This window comes from Nicotiana tabacum, chromosome 9 (assembly GCF_000715075.1).
Source record: "Nicotiana tabacum cultivar K326 chromosome 9, ASM71507v2, whole genome shotgun sequence".
NCBI lineage: Eukaryota > Viridiplantae > Streptophyta > Magnoliopsida > Solanales > Solanaceae > Nicotiana > Nicotiana tabacum.
In genome coordinates, this window is record NC_134088.1 from 126,739,886 (window position 1) to 126,761,467 (window position 21,582).

General features: G+C 38.9%; 1 pseudogene; it reads right to left on the reverse strand.

The window, feature by feature from the left end:
- Window positions 1-21,281, reverse strand: part of LOC107826503 (uncharacterized) — a 25,733-nt pseudogene extending 4,452 nt beyond the window's left edge.
- Window positions 21,282-21,582: the final 301 nt, after the last annotated feature.

Sequence of the window (21,582 nt, forward strand, 5' to 3'; positions counted from 1 at the left end):
TTTTAAGGTATGGGTTGAATTTCTTTAGTTTAGTTAGTTTATGTTTAAACTCGTAGGATATGAATTGAAATTTTAGTTTTTAGGATTTGTTCTTGTGAATTAAACTTTTAGGATATGAATTGAACTTTTAAGATATGAATTGGACCTTTTGGATATGAATTGAACTTTTAGGATATAAATTGGTATAATTAGGAAAAAAATAATTATCTTGAATTAACTAAAAAAGATATAATTAATTTATAATTATAGAATAAATTAATTTGTTCTTGTGAATCGAACTTTTAGGGTATGGGTTGAATTTTTTTAGTTTAGTTAGTTTATGTTTAAACTCGTAGGATATGAATTGAAATTTTAGTTTTTAGGATTTGTTCTTGTGAATTGAACTTTTAGGATATGAATTAAACTTTTAAGATATGAATTGGACCTTTTGGATATGAATTGAACTTTTAGGATATAAATTGGTGTAATTAGGAAAAAATAATTATCTTGAATTAACTAAAAAAGATATAATTAATTTATAATTGTAGAATAAATTAATTTGTTCTTGTGAATCGAACTTTTAGGGTATGTGTTGAATTTCTTTAGGATATGAATTGAAATTTTAGATTTTAGGATTTGTTCTTGTGAATTGAACTTTTAGGATCTGAATTGAACTTTTAAGATATGAATTGGACCTTTTGGATATGAATTGAACTTTTAGGATATAAATTGATATAATTAGGAAAAAATAATTATCTTGAATTAACTAAAAAAGATATAATTAATTTATAATTATAGAATAAATTAATTTGTTCTTGTGAATCGAACTTTTAGGGTATGGGTTGAATTTCTTTAGAATTTGTGGAATGATTTGCAAAGGAAATGGCTTACCGCAGAGTTCTTAGAGAGGAGCGAAAAAGGAAAGAAAGCTCGCGCATCCGAGAAGGGAGGCTCCTTGCACACTGGAGGTGCGATCAGCCTAGGGACAATAAAAAGAAGATTGGTACGTAATTGCTTAAATTATTTTACTTTTCTAAGTATATCTATTCTGTTTATTAACTAAATTAATTTATTTTCAGGAAAAGAAGTATGGGCGTCCAATAAGCCATGATGAGCTATTCAAGGAGACGCATATTGTGAAGAAGAAGAAAGAGAGGAATCAAGATAGGTGGGTCGAGGACCGGGGCTCGACTGCATATGTAAGCTTTCAATTTTCTTTAAGTATTATAATTTACTATTATAAAAAATTTGAAATACTAATTTAATTTAAAATAATATAGGGTCGCTACCAAAGTAACGTGGAGGAATTCATCCGTAGTCATCCATCTGGTGAAGCGAGTGAGCCAACCCAACCTTCGGACGAGGATGCTGAAAGAATATGGTTGGAGTCTGTTGGCGGTCCAAAATGGGGGAAGGTATACGGGCTTCCTACTAAACACTTCCATCGCTATAAGTGTGGAATGCGACAATAGGGACTTCCACGCAAGGCGAGCAACTTAATAGGGAGAGCATCTTCGCTATGCGGGAGACAGTGACAAAGCTCACATCCAAGCTAGAAGCGGCCAAGGAAAGAAAAAGGCTTAGAGATTCTCAATTCCTTGGCATGCAAGCTCATATCAGAACTCTCCTATCTAGTGGAGCTTTTCCTTTGCCCTGATCTCGTGAGTCATCTCCAAAGGGTGGACCTCCACGTGATCGTTCCTCCCGTCCTGCTCATGATCGTTCCTCCCGTCCTCCCCGTGATCGTTCTTCCCTCCTCTACAAGACCGTTCTCTATATCGTCTTATAAATAAACTTTCGTCAGACGGAAATGATGATGTTGTAGAAAATACCCCTTGACTTTTATATACTTTGAACTAGACAAATAGAACCAGTTTTTAACTAGTTATAATTAGTTTTAACTTGGTTTTGGATTTTTATGTTCAATTGAACTTTAATTTGTTAGTTTTAAAGTATTTATTGAATGTTTTGGTTGTTGTTGTGTTGTTGTTGTTGTTGTTGTTGTTGTTGTTGTTGTTGTTGTTGTTATTGTTGTTGTTGCTGTGTTGTTGTTGTTATTAGGTGTATTGGTATGCTAGTAGGTGGTGTAGCTGCCAAAACAGGCATTTTATGCCAAAATTAAACCCAAAACCGACCAAAGTTAGTCGGTTTTTAATAATAAAAAAATTATTTCAAAATACCGACCAAAGTTGGTCGGTTAATGAACATTGAATTCCCAGAATTCAACATTACCGACCAACTTTGGTCGGTATTTTGCCTGCACTGTTGAGATTACCGATCATAGTTGGTCGGTAATGTTTAATTTTAATTATTTTTAAAAAATATATATTTTTAATTACCGACCAACCAAAGTTGGTCGGTTTTTTTAAATTTTAATAATTAATAAAAAACATAATTTAGTTAAACCGACCAACTTTGGTCGGTAAAATTAAATTAATAAAATATGTTTTCGACCAAAGTTGGTCGGTAATTTTCGACCAACTTTGGTCGGTAAGCCATTCTGACCATCAAAACACCGTCCACACCTTAATGGTCGCGTTTTGGTCGGTAATTAGCCATAACCGACCAACTTTGATCGGTTTTTAGCGAATTTCTAGTAGTAATACATACTTGCTTGGCCAAATACATAGACAACCCATTGAACTTGGCTCCATTTTTCATTTTGGCACTCTATTTCAACTTTGTTCCATTTTGGCCCTCCAACTCTATTTCTTATATTTTATTTTAACAAAAAAACTTTTATCCGACGTACAAATGCAGCGCGTATACATACTTGCTTGGCCAAATACATAGACAACCCATTGAACTTGGCTCCATTTTTTATTTTGGCACTCTATCTCAACCTTGTTCTATTTTGGCTGTAACGACCCAACCGGTCGTTTTGACTTTTAGAACCCCATACCCCAAAATAAAACTTCTCGTATGTGCTTTAAATAATTTATGACTTGTGGGGATGGTTGGTTCGGGATTTGAAAGTGTTTGGGTTGAAATCGGAACACTTGATTTCTTAAGTTGGTTTTAAAAGGCCAAGTTTGACTTTGGTCAATATTTTGAGCAAACACACTCAGATCAATGTTTTGACAGTTTCGGTAGGTCCGTATCGTGATTTGGGACTTGGGAATATGCCCGAAATCAAAATCCGAGGTCCCTAACCCAAGATATAGAATTTTGATTTTTAAAAACATTAAGTTCAAATAGTGACCGGATGTCGAATTATGTACAAACCACCCCGAAATAGAATTTTGATGATTCCAACAGCTCCGTATGGTGATTTTGGACTGAGTAGCATGATCGAAATTTTATTTGAAAGTCCGTAGTGAAATTAGGCTTGAAATGGCTAAAACAAGAATTTAAGTTTGAAAGTTTGGCCGGGGAGTTGACTTTTTGATACCGGAGTCGGAATACAGTTTCGAAAATTTTTTATAGCTCCGTTATGTCATTTGTGACTTGTGTGCAAAATTTGAGGTCAATCGGAGTTGGTTTGATAGGTTTCGACTTCAAATGTAGAAGTTAAAAATTCTTAGTTTCATTAAGCTTGAATTGGGGTATGATTCTTGGTTTTAGCGATGTTTGATGTGATTTAGAGGTTCGACTAAGTTCGTATGATGTTTTAGGACTTGTTGATATATTTGGTTGAGGTCTCGAGGGCCTCGGGTGAGTTTCGGATGGTTAACGGATCAAAAATTGGACTTAAAAAGCTGCTGCAATTTTTCTCTTCTGCTGGAAATTCTAGGTTGTGATCGAGCCCAATATCGAGGCCCAAAATCGAGCTCCCGAGATCAAACTGGGCAGATCTGTATGTTATAAAAATAGAGGCATTCGACCCATTTGCCATTTTTGACAAACTTGAACTTAAGCAAAGGCGACGTTTGGCAGATTTTCAAGAAAAGACATTTGGGGTAAGTGATTCCAACTCGGATTTGGTCTATATACACAAATATATCATTGTTTTCACCATTTAATTAGTATTTTGAGATTGAAATTCGGAAAATTTTAGAAATCTCATAGAAACGAATTTTTGAGATTTCGGTATCGATTCGGAGTCGGATTTTAGTGAAACTGGTACGGTTGGACTCGTAATTGAATGGGTCGGATTTCATAACTTTCGCCGGATTCCGAGATGTGGTCCGCACAGACAAATTTTTAATTAATTTCGGGATTTTTATTGAAAATGTAGTATTTTCTTATAGAATTGATTCTTATAAATTTTAGTGTTTGTATCGAATTATTTTTGGTTAGATTCGAGCCAATCGAAATTGGATAATCGAGGAAAAGGCCTACTAGTAGATTAAATTGGAGCATGACGAGGTAAGTCTCTTGTCTAATCTTGTGAGGGGAAAATTATCCCATAGGGATTAAATTGAATAATTGTTGCTAATTGCGGTGGAAACGTACGCACGAGGTGACGAGAGTCCGTGCGTAGCTACTATTAATGCTAAAGTCCGGGTAGTTTAGGACTCAAAGCATGAATTAATTGTGTAAATTTGTCACGACCCAAACTAACCACTGTCGTGATGGCGTCTATCGTGGAACTAGGCAAGCCGATTCATTTCCAAAACAAACCGATATTTTCATTTCAAATATAATTTCAAGGTTTTTTAACATAAAACCTCCATTTAAAGAGTTCAAATCAAAGTAAAACAGAAGTGCGGAAAAGAAAAGCCCGACATCGGGGTGTCACTAGTCATGAGCATCTTTTATAATTTTTCTAACAATATCAAGGCTAACTCAGCCTGAAAAATAGCTAAATATAACTAGAGGAAGATAAGAGGGAGAAGAGCAGGGGCAGCGATCGCCAAATAGCTACCTTGCTATCTCCAAGAAAATCTACAACCAGAACACTCAATAACCGCTACTGTATCCAGCTACACCTGAATCTGCACACAAGGTGTAGGGAATAACGTGAGTACGCCAACTCAGTAAGTAACAACAATAAATAAAGAATGAGCAGTAGTAACGAGCAATAAAGAATATAACGTTCATATCAGGAAAATCTCATTAAAATACCACATGCTTTTAAAAATCAGGATTTGAATCAAATTATCTAGTTTAAAATCAGTTCCGGTAAAAATCATTTAAAGACGTTTTTCCAATAATTTTTCAAACAAAAGCTTAATGCAAAGGTGAGCAAAAATGATGAAATCATAAACAGTCCCTCGGGCAAACCTCACAGTCACTCGTGCCACTCGGGCATACCTCGCAATCACTCTTTCCACTTGGGCATACCTCACAATCACTCATGCCTCCCAGTCACTCAGCACTCGGCACTCGCACTCAGTAGGTACCTGCGCTCATTGGGGGGGGGTGTATACAGACTCCGGAGGGGCTCCTTCAGCCCAAGCGCTATAATCTGCACAGACAACTCACGTGCCATAATAATAAAGTATGTTGCAGGCGGGCAGCCCCGATCCACACTCATACTCACAAATCAGGCTCTCGGCCTCACTCAGTCATAAATATGCTACATGCGGGCAGCCCCGATCCACACTCATCCTCACAAATCAGGCCCTCGGCCTCACTCAGTCATAAATCTCTCATGCCACTCGGGCATTTCAGTAAAACAGGGCATTCGGCCCAAAATATTTATATGCATCAAAATAGAGTCATAAAACTGAGTTATGCGATAAACAAGTATAAACATGACTGAGCATAGATATTTACTCGAAAACAATGAGAGGATGGTAAGAAACAGCCCCTAAGGGTCCAAACAGCACTGGCGCAAGGCCCAAACATGGCATTCAACCCAATTTACAGAAACACTTTCTAAAACATATGAGTATAATATAGTTTCAAAAAAATATGCAATTTTACAGTTGCTACGGGATGGACCAAGTCACAATTCTCCAACAGTGCACGCCTACACGCCCGTCACCTAGCATGTGCATCACTTCAAAATAGTATAATGATACAAAATCCGGGGTTTCATACCCTCAAGACTAGATTTACAATCGTTACTTACCTCAAAACGTGAAACGTTTTACTCTGCTATGCCTTTGCCTCGCAAATCGGCCTCTGAATGCCTCGAATCTAGTCACAAATAATTCGTTTCAGTCAATAAAATTTATTGGAAGTAATTCCATAAGAAAATACTATTTTTTCATAAAACTCCGAAAGCTCATTCAACCATGAGTCTACCCATACCAATTTTACCAAAATCCAACTTCAACTCGACTCTCAAATCTACAAATCTTATTTCCAAATTTCTAAGTTCCAATCTCCGATTTACACCTCAAAATCATGTAATGTAGTCGGATTATTCGATGATAATTCAATATTATGGAGTAGAAATGATCATAAGGGACTTACCTCAAGTTTTCCTTGAAAATATATCAAAAATCACCTCTCCTCAAGCTCCAATTTGTCAAAAGTGGCAAATGGGACGAAGTCCCTGTTTTTATAATTCTGCCCAGACAACCTCGGTTCTGCCTCGATCTTGGCCTTCGATCTTGGCCTTAGATCGAGGTCCTCGATCCCGGTTCTTGTCCTTCGATCCTGGTTCTCGATCCTAGGCCTTCAATCATGGTTCTCGATCATAGGCCTTCGATCATGTCTTCGACCCGGCCTTCGACCGTGACCCTCGACCCTGGGCTCGATCATGGCTTCGATCATGGCCCTCGACTCTGGGATCGATCATGGCTTCAATCGTGGCCCTCGACCCTGGGCTCGATCATGGCTTCGATCGTGGCCCTCGACCCTGGGCTCGATCTGGACTCGATTCTTAGAGATTTCTGGGCTCGAATCTGGCAGAAGAAATTTCCAACACAAGGAAATTGCAGCAGTTGTTGTAGTTCAATTTTTGATCTGTTAACCATCTGAAACTCACCCGAGGCCCTCGGGACCTCAACCAAATATACCAACAAGTCCTAAAACATCAGACGAACTTAGTCGAATCCTCAAATCACCTCCAACAACGCTAAAACCATGAATTATGCCCCAATTCAAGCCTAATGAACTTTGAAATTTCAAATTTCTACAAACAACTCTGGAACCTATCAAATCACGTCCGATTGACCTCAAATTTTGCACACAAGTCCTAAATGACATAACAGAGGTATTCCAATTTTCAGAATCGGATTCTGACCCCGATATCAAAAAGTCAACCCCTCGGTCAAACTTCTCAAAAATAAAACTTTCGACATTTCAACCCTAATTCCTCTACGGATTTCCAAATAATATTCCGGACATGCTCCTAAGCCCAAAATCACCATACGGAGCTATTGGAATCATCAAAATTCAAATTTGAGGTCATTTACACATAGGTCCATATCCGGTCCACTTTTCTAACTTAAAATTTTCAATTATGAGACTAAGTGTCTCATTTCCCTCCGAGTTCCTTCCGGACTAGAACAAACTAACCCGATATAACATAATATAGCTGAATAACACAAAAAGAAGTAGGAATGGGGAAATGGGGTTATAACTCTCGAAACGACTGGCCGGGTCGTTACATCCTCCCCCTCTTAAACATTCGTTCGTCCTCGAACGGGTCTAGAAACATACCTGGAGTCTCAAATAGGTGTGGATATCTGCTCTGCATCTCCAGCTCGGTCTCCCAGGTGGCCTCCTCCACAGGCTGACCTCTCCACTGCACCTTCACTGAAGCTATATCCTTTGACCTCAACCTTCGAACCTGCCGATCTAAAACAGCCATCGGCTCCACTTCATAAGTCATATCACCCTCCAACTGAACCGTGCTGAAATCCAAAACATGGGACGGATCTCCAATATACTTCCGGAGCATGGAAACATGAAACACTGGATGCACACTCGACAAGCTGGGTGGTAAGGCAAGCTTATAAGCCACCTCTTCTATCCTCTGAAGCACCTCAAAAGGCCCAATGAACTAAGGGTTCAATTTTTCCCTCTTCCCAAACCTCATAACACCCTTCATGGGTGATACCTTTAGCAAAACCTTCTCCCCAACCATAAAAGACACATCACAGACCTTCCTATCCACGTAGCTCTTCTGCTTGGACTGCGCCGTGCGAAGCCGCTCCTGAATCAATTTCACCTTATCTAATGCGTCCTGGACCAAGTCTTTACCTAAGAGCCTAGCCTCACCCGGCTCAAACCATCCAACCGGAGATCTACACCTTCTCCCATACAAAGCCTCGTATGGAGCCATCTGAATACTCGACTGATAACTGTTGTTATATGCAAACTCCGCGAGTGACAGAAACTGGTCCCATGAACCCCCAAAGTCAATGATACAAGCACTCAACATGTCCTCCAATATCTGAATAGTGCGCTCGGACTGCCCGTCCGTCTGAGGGTGAAAAGTTGTGCTTAACTCAACCTGAGTACCCAACTCTCACTGCACAGCCCTCCAAAACTGCGATGTGAACTGAGTATCCCTATCTGAAATGATGGAAACTGGGACACCATCCAGGAGAACGATCTCTCGGATGTAAATCTCAGCCAACCGCTCTGAAGAGTAAGTAGTACCAACTAGAATGAAGTGCGCGGATTTGGTCAGCCGATCCACAATAACCCAAATAGCGTCAAACTTCCTCGAAGTCTGTGGGAGCCCAATTACAAAGTCCATAGTGATCCGCTCCCACTTCCACTCTGGGATCTCTAACCTCTGAAGCAAGCCACCCGGTCTTTGATGCTCATACTTAACCTGCTGACAGTTTAGACACCGAGCCACAAACCCAACTATATCCTTCTTCATCCGCCTCCACCAATAGTGCTGCCTCAAATCCTGGTACATCTTTACTACACTCGGATGGATGGAATACCGCGAGTTGTGGGCCTCCTCAAGAATCAGCTCTCGAAGCCCATCTACATTAGGCACACATATTCGGCCCTGCATTCTCAGCACCCTGTCATCACCAATAGTCACATCCCTAGCATCACCTCTTCGAACCCTGTCCTGAAGAACGAGGAAGTGAGGGTCATCATACTGACGCTCCCTGATACGGTCATAAAGAGAAGACCTGGAGACCACACAAGCCAATACCCGACTAGGCTCCGAAATATCCAATCTGACAAGCTGGCCTGCTAAGGTCTGAACATCTAATGCCAAAGGTCTCTCTTCTGCTGGAAGATATTCTAAACTCCCTAAACTCTCTGCCCGGCGACTCAAAGCATCGGCCACCACATTGGCCTTCCCTTGATGGTACAAAATAGTGATATCATAGTCCTTAAGAAGCTCCAACCCCCTCTGTTGTCGCAAATTAAGATCCTTCTGCCATAACAGATACTGCAGACTCTGGTGATCAGTATAGATCTCACAATGAACCCCATACAAATAATGACGCCAAATCTTCAAGGCGTGAACAATGGTTGCTAACTCATGATCATGGACAGGATAGTTCTTCTCATGGGTCTTCAACTGGCGTGAGGCATAGGCAATCACCCTACCCTCCTGCATCAAAATACAACCAATACCTATCCTCGAGGCATCACAATACACGGTGTAAGAACATGAAGCTGATGGCAGAACTAACACTGGAGTTGTGGTTAAAGCAGTCTTGAGCTTCTGAAAGCTCTCCTCACATTCATCTAACCACCTGAATGGAGCACCCTTGTGGGTCAATTTGGTCAAGGGCGATGCAATAGATGAAAATCCCTCCACAAAGCGTAGTAACCCGCCAAAACAAGAAAGCTCCTAATCTCCGTGGCTGAGAATGGTCTGGGCCAACTCTGCACCGCCTCTATCTTCTTTGGATCCACCTGAATACCCTCGCTGGACACCACGTGCCCCAAGAATGCTACTGAACTGAGCCAAAACTCGCATTTGGAGAACTTTGCATAAAGTTTCTCCTCCTTCAATCTCTGTAATACAATCTTTAAATGCTAAGCGTGCTCCTCCTGGATACGGGAGTACACCAGGATGTCATCAATAAATACAACAACGAATGAGTCTAAATAGGGCTGAAATACATTATTCATCAAATTCATGAACGTTGTTGGGGCATTGGTCAGCCCAAAAGACATCACTAAGAACTCATAATGGCCATATCGGGTTCTGAAAGCTGTCTTGAGAATATCTGAATCCTGAATCTTCAGTTGGTGATAACCGGACCTCAAATCAATCTTGGAGAACACCCTCGCTCCCTGAATCTGGTCGAATAAATCATCAATGCGAGGCAAAGGATACTTATTCTTGATTGTGACCTTGTTCAACTACCTGTAATCACTACACATTCTCATGGAACCATCCTTCTTCTTCACAAATAGAACTGGTGCACCCCAAGGTGACACACTAGGCCGAATAAACCCCTTATCAAGGAGTTCCTGAAGTTGTTCTTTCAATTCCTTCAACTCCGTCGGTGCCATACGATATGGTGGAATAGAAATAGGCTGAGTGCCCGGTACCAAATCAATACCAAAGTCAATATCCCTGTCATGCGGCATGCCCGGTAGGTCTGCATGAAACACATCCGGAAAATCACGTACCACCGGAACAGAATAAATGACAGGAGTCTCTGCAGTAACATCCCTCACAAAAGCCAAATAAGATAGGCAACCTTTCTCAACCATGCGATAAGCCTTCAAATATGAAATCACCTTACTTGGTACATAATCTACAGAACCGCTCCACTCGACCCTCGGAATTCCCGGCATAGCCAACGTCACCGTGACAATCTAGAATAGCATGACATGGAGATAACCAATCCATACCCAATATCACATCAAAGTCAACCATACTGAGCAACAATAGATCCACTCGAGTCTCCAAACCCCCAATAGTCACCACACATGACCAATATACGCGGTCCACAATAATAGTATCGCCCACGGGAGTTGATACATGTATAGATAAAACTAAGGACTCACGGGGAAAATCCAGAAAATGAGCGAAATATGAGGAAACATATGAATACATGAAACCAGGGTCAAATAATACTGAGGCATCTCGGTGACAAACTGAGACAATACTTGTAATCAAAGCATCTGAAGCAATAGCGTCTAGTCTGGCAGGGAGAGCATAGAAACGGGCATGACCACCCCCTGATCTGCCTCCCCCTCTAGGGTGACCCCTAGCTGACTGACCTCCACCCCGAGCTGACTGGGCGGGTGGTGAGGTAGATGGTGCTGTAGTAGGAGGCTGACTCCTCTGCTGAGATAGACCTCCATGACGACGAGGACACTGGCTCCACATATGCCCAAGATCCCCACACTCAAAACAACTCCCTGGTGCTGGCGGAGGAAACTGAAGGGAACCCCTAGCACCGGGATGACTGGTAGAAGAACCTGGCATGGAAGAGCCCTGAACATGCGGAGCACAGGACGAACTCTGAACTGGAAGAGAACTAAGTGATGAGTGGCCCTGATGAGAACTATGAGAACTATGGCCAGATGATGCACCCCGATGAAATGGTTGAGCTGACTGAGCCTGTCTGAAATGACGACCTCTACCGTGCTGGAACTGACCCCCAAAAGGAGCACCGCTGAATCCACCCTGACCACGAGGCCTCTTGGCCTCCCGCTCAACCCTTTCCTGACCGTGAACCATCTCAATCTGTCAAGCAATGTCGACAACCTCATCAAAGGTAGCACCCGAAACCCGCTCCCTGGTCATGAGCAACTGTAGCTGATAAGTGAGGCCATCAATAAACCTCATGATCCTCTCTCTGTCTGTGGGAACCAACCAGATAGCATGACGGGCCAAGTCGGAGAACCGCATCTCATACTGCGTCACAGACATATCACCCTGGCGAAGCCGCTCAAACTGTCTGCGCAGCTCCTCTCTGTGAGATCGAGGCACGAACTTCTCCAAAAAGACCACGGAGAACTGCTGCCAAGTAAGGGGTGATGCGCCAACAGGCCTACACCTCTCGTAAGTCTCCCACCATCTGAGTGCAGCCCCAGAAAACTGAAAGGTAGTGAATGAGACCCCACAAGTCTCCAAAATACCAACAGTACGGAGTATCCTCTAACACCTGTCCAAAATATCCTGAGCATCCTCTCTCTATGTGCCACTGAAAGGTGGTGGCTGAAGTCTCCCAAAACTCTCCAACCTACGATGATCATCCTCGGGCATAGCAGGAAATACATAATCCTGAGCAACAGCAACCGGTTGGGCTGGTGTTAGCTCTGGTGTCTGAAGTCCCTTAATAACCTGCTCGGGTGTGCGAGCGACGGGAGTATGAGTGCCTCCCCTGGCCTGAGAAGTGGTTGCGGCCGTCGAAATAGAGACCGCCTGAGCAAGTCTAGTACACGCTGTCAGAATTTGAGCTAGGGCCTCCTGAAGGCCTGGAATCACAATAGGCACAAGTGGTGCCTGAGCTGGTGCATCAACAACTGGAACTTGGTCCTGATCTGGGACAACCGGTGGATCTGTAGGTACTGCCCCAACTGTTGTACGGGCTGCACCTCTGCCCCTACCATGGCCTCTACCGCGGCCCTGGCTGGTGGTACTGGTAGCTGGCCCTCCTGACCGGTAGTACGAGTCCTCACCATCTGTGAGAGAATGAAACAACAAATGTTTAATTACTAGAATCAACAAATTCGCACGACAAGAATCCAAGAATGTGAAGTTTCCTAAAGGTTCTGCAGCCTCCTGAAGATAAGTACAGACGTCTCCGTACCGATCTGTAAGACTCTACTAAACTCGCTCATGACTCGTGAGACCTATGTAACCTAGGCTCTGATACCAATCTATCACGACCCAAACTAACCTCTGTCGTGATGGCGCCTATCGTGGAACTAGGCAAGCCGACTTATTTCCAAAACAAACCGATATTTTTATTTCAAAGATAATTTCAAGGTTATTTAACATAAAACCTCCATTTAAAGAGTCCAAATCAAAGAAAAACAGAAGTGCGGAAAAGAAAAGCCCGACATTGGGGTATCACTAGTCATGAGCATCTTCTACAATCTGTCTAACAATATCAAGGCTAACTCAGCCAGTAAAATAACTAAATACAACTAGAGGAAGATAAGAGGGAGAAGAGCAGGGATTGCGATCGCCAAACAGCTACCTTGCTATCTCCAAGAAAACCTGCAACCAGAACACTCAATAACTGCTACCATATCCAGCTACACCTGAATTTGCACATAAGGTGCAGGGAGTAACGTGAGTACGCTAACTCAGTAAGTAACAACAATAAATAAAGACTGGGCAGTAGTGACGAGCAATAAAGCATATAACGTTCATATCAGGAAAATCTTAGTAAAATACCACATGCTTTTAAAAATTAGGATTTGAATCAAATTATCTAGTGTAAACCCAGTTCCAATAAAAATCATTTAAAGACGTTTTTCCAATAGTTTTTCAAACAAAGGCTCAATGCAAATGTGAGCAAAAATGATGAAATCATAAACAGCCCCTCGGGCAAACTTCACAGTCACTTGTGTCACTCGGTCATACCTCACAATCACTCATGCCTCCCTGTCACTCAGCATTCGACACTCGGCACTCGCACTCAGTAGGTACCTGCGCTTACTGGGGGGTGTACAGACTCCGGAGGGGCTCCTTCAGCCCAAGCGCTATAATCTACACGGACAACTCACGTGCCATAATAATAAAGTATGTTGCAGGCGGGCAGCCCCGATCCACACTCATCTTCACAAATGAGGCCCTCGGCCTCACTCAGTCATAAATATGCTGCAGGCAGGCAGCCCCGATCCACACTCATCCTCAAAAATCAGCCCTCGGCCTCACTCAGTCATAAATCTCTCAAGCCACTCGGGCATTTCAGTCAAACAGGGCATTCGGCCCAAAACATTTATATGCATCAAAATAGAGTCATAAAACTGAGTTATGCGGTAAACAAGTATAAACATGAGTGAGTATAGATTTTCAATCGAAAACAATGAGAGGATGGTAAGAAACATCCCCAGAGGGTCCAAACAACACTGGCGCAAGGCCCAAACATGGCATTCAGCCCAATTTACAGAAACTCTTTCTAAAACATATGAGTATCATATAGTTTCAACAAAATATGCAATCTTACAGTTGCTACGGGACGGACCAAGTCACAATTCCCCAACAGTGCACGCCCACACACCCGTCACCTATCATGTGCATCACGTCAAAATAGTAGAATGATACAAAATTCGAGGTTTCATACCCTCAGGAATAGATTTACAATCGTTACTTACCTCAAAACGTGAAACCTTTTACTCTGCTATGCCTTTGCCTCGCAAATCGGCCTCTGAATGCCTCGAATCTAGTCCCAAATAATTTGTTTCAGTCAATAAAATTTATTGAAAGTAATTCCATAAGAAAATACTAATTTTTCATAAAAATTCGAAAGCCCATTCTACCACGAGTCTACCCATACCAATTTTACCAAAATCCGACCTCAACTCGACCCTCAAATCTACATATCTTATTTCCAAATTTCTAAGTTCCAATCTCTGATTTACACCTCAAAATCATGTAATCTAGTCGGATTATTCAATGATAATTCAATATTATGGAGTAGAAATGATCACAAGGGACTTACCTAAAGTTTTCCTTAAAAATATATCAAAAATCGCCTCTCCTCAAGCTCCAATTTGTCAAAAATGGCAAATGGGACGAAGTCCCTGTTTTTATAATTCTACCCAGACAACCTCGGTTCTGCCTCGATCTTGGCCTTCCGGACTCGAACCAACTAACCCGATATAACATAATATAGCTGAATAACACAAAAAGAAGTAGGAATGGGAAAAACGGGGTTATAACTCTCGAAACGACCGGCCGGGTCGTTACAAAATTGTATTCTTTGTTTAATTAATATTAATTGATATATATATATATATTGTGAATTTTCAGATAAAGATATTAAAGGATGGAAACCTCATATGCTTGATTTTCTGTTTAAATTAATTAATTATTAAAAGAAATTATTCTTCCTCCCGAATTTATCTTATAATAAATATACTCTCCTTCCGGAGGTACATAAGAAAATGTTCTCCTTTCTTGTGGAGCGGGACGAACGCCTCGGCAGGATAGATGCATCTATGGATCGTGCCGCACGTCCCTCGGCAGTGTACACGAAACTCTGGATCGGGCCATACGACCTCGGCAGAAATCGTGCTTAATAATAATAATAATTACACGATACTTGGACAGTTTATTGCAGCTTGTAAAGCTATTTGATAAATTAGAATTTTTACTGAAATTGAAGGATTTAATTAATATATTGAGAATTATTGGAATTGAAGGAATTTAATTACTTCTGCTGGTTCAATAAAATTATTGTTAACTCTGTGAATCACGTTGATATAAATATTTCTATTTTCATGATTATTTAATGTTATTGACCCATAGTGAGTATCATAGTCGGTTATCTCGTATCTACCTCTTCGAGATTAGGCTTGATACTTACTAGGTACACGTTGTTTTCGTACTCATACTGCACTTGCTGCACATTTTATTGTGCAGGTACATATATGTATAGCGGCCTTGTGGGCGCAGAGGTGTGGTTAATAATTGTGGGGACATAGGTGAGTTGCATTCTATATTACGATCCGTAGCTCATAGAGTCTCCTTCAGAATTATTATATTTTCCTGTCTAATTTGTATTCTAGACAGATGTTGTATTTTATTTTAATTCCACAGTAAATGCTCATGCACTTGTGATACCGGATTTTGGGATGATTATGGGTTGCACTGTATTGGAAATTTTTAAAGATATTAGTACGTATTTGGTAAATGTCATCTTCTGCTATTTAATTGAGGGGAACAACTATGACTTTAAAAATATTAAAATGAGAATTTATTTAGTATTTATTGTTGGCTTGTCTGACAGCGGTGTCCGGCGCCATCACGACCTATAGGTGAAATTGGGTTTTGACATTGGCCCTCCAACTCTATTTCTTATGTTTCATTTTAACATAAAAACTTTTATCCGACGTAAAAATATTTTTTTACTTCTTTTTTTTTTTTTGTAATTTCAAATTTTTATTTTTTTCGTTTTTCTGCACCTCCCTCCCCCTGGGGAAAAAAATATTTTTTATATATATATTCAGTTTTAGTTTTTTCATCTTTCAATTTACAGGTTCGAAATTTTACAAGTTCCAAAATTATGAGTTCGGAGCTTTATGTGTTTGGAAGTTTACGGGTTTAGAAATTATAAAGTTTACGGGTTCGAAAGTTCGCGATTTCGAAAGTTTAGCGGTTCGGAAGTTTATAAAATTTGTGGGTATTTCAGAATATGCATGCACACACGTTTCACAAAATATAAAATTTATTTCAAAATATTTTAATTTTTAATTTTTTTTTTACGAAACCGACCAACTTTGGTCTTTTTTTGTTTTGGCGCAAAAATGCAGGAAACTCTTTTAGTGTCCCGCAAAATTTATGTTTTAAGAAACCGACTGAAATCAATCGGTTTTCATATAAACAGTAGATGGGGAAGGAAATAATGAAGATGAAATATGGGGGAAGGAAGTTGGGGGATTAAAAATGGGGCCAAAAGTTATTTTATTACTATTGAAGAAGGAATTTTGCCATAAACAATCTGCCTCACGCGCTTACCATGTGAGCCAATTCACACTGTGACTAGTCAGCTTTCGTGTTAAAATGAAACATAAGAAATACAGTTGGAGGGTCAAAATAGAACAAGGTTGAGATAGAGTGCCAAAATGAAAAATGAAGCCAAGGTCAATGTGGCGTGACATTTATATAACTGCATCATGGTTAACCACTAAGATGATAGCAAAGTCCAAATAAAGACTAGGTCACTACTTAGTGGCAAGCATTTTTCTGGTGATTGAAAAAAAAAAATAGAAAAAAATAATGTTAAAATGAAAAAGAAATAAGGTTGCCACGACTGGTATACAATTGGTGAGGTAAAGGAATTGACTATTTGTTATGGGTGGGAGAGGGAGTTACTTTCTTGTTTTCCCAAAGCAAGAATGTATAAGTTAGACATGTACATATAATTACGGTATATTGGATATGAAGTTCAAAAACAATCAGGCAAAAACAGCAAATACACATACCAGAATATACTTTAAATATATAGATATAACAAAAATTACGTACCATGGCAAAATAAGACTCTTCAGGAATTGCGTGGGACGAGGCACATGAAAAATGGTCTAAGCTCTTGTCTTGTAAAATGCACGCCCAACACACGAGGCTCGTCCCATTATTTTGTGCAGTCGAGTATAATTAGCCTTGTAAATCAAAAAATTCCGTAACTAAATCTCAATTCTTTAAAAGCCATCGTTATCAATCATAAATTAGAAGTTGAGTACATTGCAACTGAAAAATGGGTCCTATTATTATCAACTAAAATTTTACAAGGTCTTCATAATACAGTCTCAACACTTTTTTTTCATGTCCTTTTCTTTTACTCTATTCCGGTTGATAATAATAGTGTCTCTTTTGTTTCATGGGGTATGAAAACTATAAGTATTAGAAAGTAACAATATACAAACAACTTTATCTAAAGATTTCTCTTTTATTTACAAATCATAGTATTGTGAAATGTTTGTTATTTTATTAACCAGTTGGAAGTGTTATTATTCTGTATATTTGTAATAAACAATTAAACTTTCTGAAAAAAAAGTTAGTAATACTTATTTAACGAAATAGATTCTGAAAAACAAATAAAAAAAACAGTATAGGAATAAATCGAGCCCACTGAATACACAGTGTGTCCTTAAGGAAATTATTCCCCTCAAGTACCCGAGGTGCTGGAATATATCCTTCCAGGATAGAATGATTTAACTCACCAGTGTATTGGTACCAAAACTCTGATGAACTGCGAATCACTCAATGGTCGTAAAACACACTGAAAAATATTGTGCAGAAGAAGAAGAAGAAGAAGAAGAAGAAGCAGCAGCTCAGAAAATTTCGTAAGGAAAGATTCTGGGATTCAAACTCTATTTATAGAGTTGATGGCAATGTTTCTAAAAAGGTTTGCAACCTTTCAGAAACAGCCATGGCTGTTGGAAAAGGGGTGTTTGAAATATTGCGAGAAAAATATATTTAAAATAATCCGGAAAAAAAAACGGGCCTGACCGAACCGGGTCGGGGCGGGCGGATTGAATTTTTCGTTAATTATTTAATTAATTAATTAAATAATTGAAAGGAATTTTGTCCAAAAAGATTAATCAATCAATCCGTAGCCGTAGCCGTAGCCGTAGCCGTAGCCGAAGCCGAAGCCGAGCGACGACGACGACGGCGCGAGGCTTGCTTTTTTTCTTAACTCTTTAAGATCTAGAAGAAGAGCAATTATATATATACCCATCAAAAACCTTTTTTTTTCTCCGATATGGGACAATGTCCCTTTCCCAAGGGAAACTCAAATATTTCATTTTCCCTCCATTTCTCATTCACCCTCTTTAAGCTACACAAGCTTAAAATCCCAACAATCCCCCACATGAATGAAATACGCTATTTATTTTTTTCCTCTCTTTCTTTCAATTAACATAAGATTATCTCTCAGATTTTTTTCTTCTTTCTCTCTATCTTCCTTCTCTTTCTTTCTTTCAATTAACACACGATTCTCTCTCAAATCCCATCAAAAAAAATTTCTTTCTCTCTCTCTCTCTCTTCGAGCAAAATACCTTCTTAGTTTATACGTCGGATATTGCAATGGATTTGTACTGCTTAGTTTCTATGCCGGATATTTGCAATGGATTTGTACAATAATATTAGAAAGAAAGAGACTGTGGCTTTCTTCTAAATCGGATATTGTAATAGATTCCTCTATACGGATATTGCAATATTTTTTACGCCGGAGAAGATTTGATGGTCGAGGTTTTTGTTCGTCTCTATTTTTAGTTTTAATACAATGTAATATTTTGCTTGGCCGAAAATGCCATCTCCGGCGAACTTTCTCCCTTCTTTGCTATTTAGTCACATACAATGATACAAACACATTATATTCGGTATAAATTCACTCAAATACATTGTATTTTTGTATAAATCTCTATTTTAAAAGACGTTTTTGGGGCGAGCCCCGGGGCGAGGCATACCAAAAAAGCCCCGGGGCGATGGTGTGGGGCGAAAGTCTCAAGAGGCGTACGCCCCGCAATTTGGGGCGTACGCCCGGGCGTTCGGGGCGCGTTTTTTTAGTAAGGAGCAAGCCCCAGAGACTTTTTCAAATTAAAATAAAATTTGTTCAATTAGTCCTTCATATAATACCCAAATTCTCAAAAGTGAGTTTGGTAATATCTCAAAAGGTTTAAAAAGGAACTCAAAAGTATTAAATTTAAAAGTAAAGACCTTTTTTATTGATTTAAGCCCTAATTCATGATTTTTTCAAATTTTTATCTTGTCCGCTAGTCTGCTAATATCTCCCAAAAGTAATGAATGTTTAATTTTTTTTACAAATATAAAGAGAACTACATTCTTCTTTATAGCAGCAAATTCAAAGTTCAAATTACAGGTTAATCATCCTTTTTGTTCCTTCATATAGAAAACTTTATTCTTTTAGACTCAAATTACTTGTGCTTGTAAGTAACGTATAATAGATTGTTTTGATTAGTTTTTTGTGGGGATGGAACACATGTATATAGTTTTCTTTAATTTTTATGCAATTTTACCTGTTTATAAATATTAATTATCATTATATTATTTTATAAAATATTAAAAATTAAATACCTATGGGGCTTACGCCCCGCTGAGGCATATGTAAAACGCCCCGCCTTACGCCCACGCCTTTTAAAATACTAGTATAAATACATTATTTTTTGCATGTATTTATGTATTTTGAATGTAATCAGTTTCTCTCCACTACCAAGAGAAAAAATAAGTTCGCGGATGCATTGGCAACACTGGCCTCCATGATAAACGACTCTCGATAGTAGAAGAGAAAAGGAACATATTGTATTTTTTTTTTAATACAGCTGAATACACTTGTATTCATGCATGAATACAGGATATAAACATTTGAATACACTGATTTCAAATATTAAAATAAAATAGAATATAAACAGTGAATACATTTAATTTTAAAATACATTAAAATACACTTAATACAAATAAAAATACAGTGAATACAACTAATGAAATATATTGAATACAGCGGTAATAACATGTATTAGAAATAACTAAAATATTGTTAATTCAAATTCATTTGAATACACTGAATATAAAATAGTGAATATAGTAAATACAAATATTGAATCTAATGAATGCAACAGTAAAAAAAAAAATATTAAAACACACTAAATACAAAATTTAAATACAACATTTATATACAACTGAAAAATTATTCTAATTAATTGGGTTGATAATGAGGCGTGTTAGAATTTATTTTGTTGAGTTATATTAGGAGTGTATCACGCTAATTGATATTATTTTCGTTATTAGACAGTTGGACATACCTATTTTTAAGGTGATTGTCGTTATTGTATTCACGAATATATGGCGCGAATACATGCGCGTGCAGCTGGACTGCCTTGATTTTAGGCGCTTTTTGCTGTTGTATTTTGGATACAGCGGCGCGAATACATGTGAATACATGCGTGTACAACTAGACTGTCCCGATTTTAGGCGCTTTTGTTGTTGTATTCATGAATATAGCAACGCGAATACATGTGAATACATGCGCGCACGGCTGGACTGCCTGATTTTAAGCGCTTTTTGTTGTTGTATTCATGAATGCAGCACAACTAGATTGTCCCGATTTTAGGCGCTTTTGTTGTTGTATTCATGAATATAGCAACGCGAATACATGTGAATACATGCGCGCACGGCTGGACTGCCTGATTTTAAGCGCTTTTTGTTGTTGTATTCATGAATGCAGCAGCGCAAATACAGCGAATACACTACCGTAACAACTGAATAGTAGCTATAGGAAGTAATTATGTATATGGTAGCTATAGGAAGTTAATAGTCACTAAACAATAATGGTTTCTGAAAATTCCTTTTATTTTATCCCACCTCTCATGTGGTATAAATTAGTACTGGGATTATAATCCCGGGATAATTTAGCTTGGTACTAATTTAGTCCGCGTACCAAACGACCCCTAAATATCATATTTCTTAATTATCTAACACTTGATTGCATCTCAACCAAGAAGTTTAGTAATATAAACATTAGTCTTTAAAACACTAGATAATATCTTCCTACCTAAGCCTAATTGGTTAGAGTTATCCCGTACATGTACTTGTGGGAGGTATCATGTACCAGAATACACGACTCGTCATAAACAAAGAGAAAATTTTAAATTGTAGCATTAAGAAAATGTTTCTCGACTCATTTACTTCTCCGGAAGTACATATCACACTTTGTTTCCAAGAGAATTCTTGTTTCCTTTTGATGTTTAAATTGTTAGGACATTGTAGTTGATTGTAAATCATGGTATTATATAAAGTTACATTAATTTATTTATAAATTAGCAAAATTCAAAAAAAATTCAAACGCTTACACCTTATATACCTCACTTTGAATCCCCATCTTTTAATACACTGTCAATTATTAAAAAAAATTAAGTGTGCCATTTGAGCCTTTCAATTTTTTTTACATCTTTAGAAACCGTGAAAAGAAATTAATATATTCGTAATTTTACCAATTCTTTAGTAGATAGGTTAGAAACAATTCTAAGGAAAAGATTCTCAAGAGATAATACCGCTTCATTTCAACTAAGTTAGAAACAACGAAAGAATTCAGTCAACAAAAGCATGCAGTACTAGACAAAGAAGACGACAGAATTAGGAAAAGTAGGACGCAAAGAATCTCAATATAAAGAGTAGAACTG